The following is a 5,732-nucleotide window of genomic DNA, read 5'->3' as shown; positions in this document are numbered from 1 at the left end:
GCGTTCCTTGGGTCCTTCTGTGGAAATTTGCCTGCTTTACGCACGCTACGTTATACCGTGTGTCGGCCATGTTGGTTGTGGCAACCTATGCCGTCCTGTCCTGTGACTTCGTCCAATAAGATCGTTGCCCCTATGTTTGTGTATAAACGTCACAGTTTATTCTCCTGACCAATAGAACGGTGTTCCGCTAGCGGAGGCAGGAATCACATGTCCGCTGCTCCATAGAGATGTTGTGCATAAGACAAATGGGTTTAATAATAATACTTGCTTTATAGTCCACACAGATTACACAGCGCTTGCCAGATCAGTCCCTGCCCCCAATGGGGCTCACAATCCTATCATCCTACCAGTATGTTTTGCAGTGTGGGAGGACCCGGAGGAAACCCACGCAAACACGGAGAGAACATACAAACTCTTTGCAGATGTTTACCAGGGGCATGAACCCAGGTCCCGGGCACTGCAAGGCTGTAGTGCTTAAATTTTGGGCTGCAGATTAGTTTACTAATTTTAAGGTGGCAGAATGCACTGAGACACACAGAATAGGAGAGATACAGAAAAAAACCTGGGAAGTTGTGTTTCTGTTTTTTTTTTATTTTCGCAGTAAGAAGAAGAAGACTAGAGAAAAGGAAACATTTTAAATGGGGCCAACAGAAAAGGTCATTATGGGAAGGCAGTGAAAGAAAAGTGGGCATTATACAATGGGGAAGGGGGGATCTGTAATATATTATATTTGATGGGGTGTTTGTGCAGGGTGTTGCAAATTTAGCCCTCTTGGCTGGTTACAGCCAATACTTGCATTAGACTCACCATCCTTGCATTAGACATACTGACGATCTGAATGCAGTACAATTCTTTTTGTCCACTGGTTTCGCTTGATACGCATCTGTGTGAACTCATTTTGGAACTTCTTGATTTCATCTTGACTCTTTTTTTTGTTATAAAAGGACACCTGTCATCAGGTCTCTGTCACTATTTCTGTCACCTCTACCTGTTGGAGCAGCAGGGCCAGTTCTAGATAAAGTGGGACCCTGAGCAAAACTAAAAGTGGGGCCCCATAATAAAACCATTTTATAACCAGTCAGTCAGTAAGTGACAAAAAGAAAACTATCACAAAATAAAAGGCAATATAAGAGAGAAAGTGTGTTCTGGATCGGAGAGGGTTAAAACATGAATATTAGTAGTAACATATAAAGTGAATATTTCCATTATCTGTGATCCAAAAAAATGCAATGAGGCAGCACTCCAGTAAGTATAAAGATGATCTTTATTCACCCATGGCAAAATAAGGTGCTTATTTTGCCATGGTTGAATAAAGATCACCTTTATATTTACCGGAGTGCTGCCTCATTGCATTTTTTTGGATATCTGACCTTACAAACTGGCGGATCGGGTTTGTTGGAGGCCTGCACCCACCACTGGACTTGATCCATTATACTCGCTGTGCTGCTCCACAATCGGACTGTTTTCCATTATATGTGAGGTGCAGCAGCTTCTATGTCCAGCATTCTCAGAAATCTCCCTGTAGCCTGAATCTGGAGTGGGGTACATTTCAGAGGGCTTTTTCCAGTGGCGTACGCCACTGGCAGTCGGGCAGGAAGCAGCCGCTTGAGCACTATTACTGGAGCAATGTGGCCAGAAAACCACCCCAGCGCACATGGCTCCATAAACTAGGATGCGCGGCCGCGTGATGACATCATCACGTGTCTGCACACCCCTTCCTGTCTGGCCGAGGGTGGAAGAAAGAAGACGCGGGAGTCAGAAGGAGCCAGAGGTGAGTACAGGGTTTTTTCAAATCAATCAGTTGTAAAAGGGGCTTATTGTATAAAATCATTAATTTGATCGTATGCAGACTATGTGATAATTTATTGTGGGGGGGGGGACAGAATATGTAATAATTCATTGGTGGGGGCAGAATATATAATAATTCATTGTGTGGGGGGGCAGAATATGTAATAATTCATCGTGGGGGGGGCAGAATATGTGATAATTAATTGTGGGGGGGGCAGAATATGTAATAATTCATTGTGGGGGGCAGAATATGTAATAATTCATTATGGGGGGACATTGTTACGGAGATCGCACTGGTTTCGGACGCCATCTTGACTACTGTCCGCCATCTTAGATACAGCAGCCATGTTCCCTGACCATTGTCAAGTTAATATCACGATTCAAACTTCATTTTATGTAACCTGTTTGCCTGCCTGTCAGCTAATACCCTTTGACATTTATTGAGACTCCAGTCTGTCCTTGATTATATTATGATTCTGGAGCCACTTATCTTCTCCTTCTCAGCAAATTAGTATAAACAATATCTGTGTACAATGTCTCTGAGAACTGAGCACAATTAATTAACTTTTTTCCCAGAATGTGCTGATGTTCAATGGAATTGAAGTGCCTTATCTCCTTTCATACAACACCCAAAATGCTGATTTCTCTGTATTAAAATACAGCTGGGTTTTTTTGAAATAAACAGTGTGATTTGAGTGCATCTAAAGACCGGACTGCGTCTTTCTTTTACTCTGTTGGCTCGCTGCCGGCAGCTATCTCATCCTCCCTCAAAGGGTTAATTAGGACTCACATTACAAAAGTCAAGAGGGCTGTTGGGGCCCTGCATAAAAATACCTATCAGACATAATATGTAATATTAAAGGGGGGGTCCCCTTTAGGAATTTTGTCCCGGGGCCCAGTGGATTCTAGATACACCACTGGCTGTATCTCTGGCTCTGTGACACATAGAGCCTCACTTCTTTTTCCCTATAGAAGAAGAAATTCTCCTCTTTGTATGAACCTAACATTGTGTTTCTAATTGTCAGGAAAACGGAGATATTAACTTTTAAAATGGTGTTGGGAGTGATTTTTATATTAAAAATCGCACCTGATATTCTCACTTTAAACCTGAATATCTCTGGATCCATGGCACCTAGAAACACAATTTTAGATTCATTTGAAAGAACAGATTCTCTTGGGCAAGTGCCCACTTTGCCTACCCATAGTGCCGGATTCCATCCCAGCCTGGTCACATGGTCAGAGGCAGTGATGTCACCCCTGTTACCCCTCCCCTCTCCTCCCCCTGCTCATGTCTGTGTGTAATGTATAGTAAAGCATGGCTGGTGTGTGTATGTCATCTGCTGACATGCTGCATCCTCCTAATATACAGGTGAGAGACACAGACATCAGCTACACATGTGCCTGACATGTTCTGCTATAACATGCCTGCCTGGAGCTGTTGTATCTCTCCTACATACACACACAGGCTGCAGGGGACGTGGCCGCCAGCACCAGGAAGCACATGGAGCAGCCATTACACCATTATACCTCACACCATTATATAGGCTGTCAGTCAAGCACTGGGTGTGGCTGTGCCTCCCACTCATGAATAAGCTGGACAGCTTGAATATGATAATGACTCATTGGACATCTCACAGGTCATTTGCATACAGCTCTAGGACCTCATTGCTTAAGTTTACAGGCATGTAGAGGGACAATGAAGGGATAGAGGCATTGCTTTTTAATGGCAGTTTATGAAAATATATTTAGTTTAGGGGGTTAATTTGCCTGACGTTGTTGTAGACGACGGCCCACCATGTCCGTTGCTGGCTGTGCTATATAGACAATGTTCTCTTTATATAGTCAGGGGACCGAGGATAGACCGGTCAGGTTCATGCAGCAGGTGATTCAAAATAACCAGAACATCAAGCTTACTTATAAATATAGTAGATCATTGATAGATTTTCTGGATATCAAAATAGAGGCAGATGAGAATGGACTTCTGCACACGGATGTGTATAGAAAATCCACATGGGTTAATGCTCTGCTGAATACCTCATCGGCCCATCCTCCATCCACTGTCAGGGCGATCCCCAAGGGCCAGTTTTTGAGGGCTCGCCGTCTATGTTCATCAGACACAACTTCTGAAAGACAATCACAAAATTTCCATGATTGTGGATATAGTAATAGAAACATAAAGCATGGTTACAATAATGCACAAAAAAACATAGAAGCCATTTACTGGTGGTTGGGGAGAAGCAAGAAAATCAGGATAACTGTGAGAGTTATCTCCACATACAATAATAAATGGAAGGCGATGAGATCTATTTTGACAAAATACTGGCCAGTTCTTGAAACAGATACAACGTTAAAGAGGTTTTCCCACAAATCACGATTTTCCATAAGCTCCATTGAGATGTACCGCATGTAGCAGATTGGTCATGCGTGGAGTTTGCTCCATTTCTATCTAGGAGTGACGAGGGATCAGACTGAGGTAACTGAGACCTGCGAACAGGCCTATTTTTGATTAATGGGAAAACCCCTTTAAGGTCCGCATTGCAGGAGAAACCTGCAAAGATGGCAAGGCACATTAACCCCTTCAGGACGCAGCCATTTTGTAGCTTAAGTCTCACTCCCATTTATTGTATTGTGACTTTTGTCGCTTTATATGCTTATAACATTTGAACACTTACATATCAAAGTGATGTTAAAATAGTTTTTTCGTCACATGTTGTACTTCATTTTAGTCGTAAATATTGGCTCATAAGTTTTGCATTTATTTATATAAAAAGAGATGAATTTTTTGAAGAATTTACCATTTTTAAAATGCGAAATCATTGCGTTTTCAGACAAATAGATTTACCACTTAAATAAGTTGCTGAATAATAATAATATTTTCAGAATTGACTATTTTGGGGTAATTACTGTTTTTGATTAAATCCCCCTTATATACTCAATCCATTTTCAAATCTGCACCCCTCAAACTATCAGAAACAGCTTTTAGGAAGATTGTTAACCCCTTGAGATCTTTGTAGTAATTAAATCAAACTGGAGGTGAAATTTAGAATGGTCAAATTTTGTTGGTTATACGTTCATTTAGCCCTAAAAGTTACACATTTTCAAAAGATAAAAAGAGGAAATCTTAAAATTTGTTATGAAATTTCTCCTAAGTACAGAGACCCCCCAAATGTGGCTGTTACTTGCAATGCACGCATAGGCTGACACTGTGCCTTAAGAAGACGTCATAGATGTCATTTCACAGGCACTGCCTGCTGACAGCCCTGGGGTCCTGATCGGACATATGTTGCCTGTGGATTATTTGCCCCCAGGTACATAACCTTACATTAATCCATATTGAACCTCATTTTCCAAGTGGATGACCAAACACTCAGTTTGTCCAAGTCACCCATCCTCCATAGACTATTACACTACACAGCTTGGTGTCATCTGCAAAAATAGACACAGTGTTATTAATTTCTACCTTTATATTATTAATACACATATTAAATAGTAGTGGGGCAAGCACTGAACCCTGTGGTCAGTGGCGTAACTACCGCTGTAGCAGCCGTAGCGGTTGCTACGGGGCCCGTGAGGTTCAGGGGCCCGGGGATGCACGCTCCCTGCAGTGCTTTGCCACGGCCTGGGGTAAGTGGTCCGGGGCTGCAGTGCCGGATCGTGCCCCCGGGCCCCTCCCTCTCCTGAGCCCGCCCGCACACCCATCCACCTCTTTCCGGGATCCCTGCCTGCTCATATCCTTGACCCGCCCCCCAGCCACCTCTCTGACCCGCCCCCCTGATCTCCCTGACCTGCCCGCTCATCAGCCTGCAGGGCGGCACAGTTGATTCTCTGCCCCCCCCCTTCCCCCGCTCGCCCCCCCCCCCCCCCCCCGCTCACCCCCCATTCCCCCGCTCACCCCCCATTCCCCCGCTCGGCCCCCCCTTCCCTCGCTCGCGCCCCCCCCCCCC

This window comes from Engystomops pustulosus, chromosome 1, assembly GCF_040894005.1.
Source record: "Engystomops pustulosus chromosome 1, aEngPut4.maternal, whole genome shotgun sequence".
In the NCBI taxonomy this organism is placed as follows: Eukaryota; Metazoa; Chordata; class Amphibia; order Anura; family Leptodactylidae; genus Engystomops; species Engystomops pustulosus.
Note: the sequence above shows the minus strand (reverse complement) of the source record.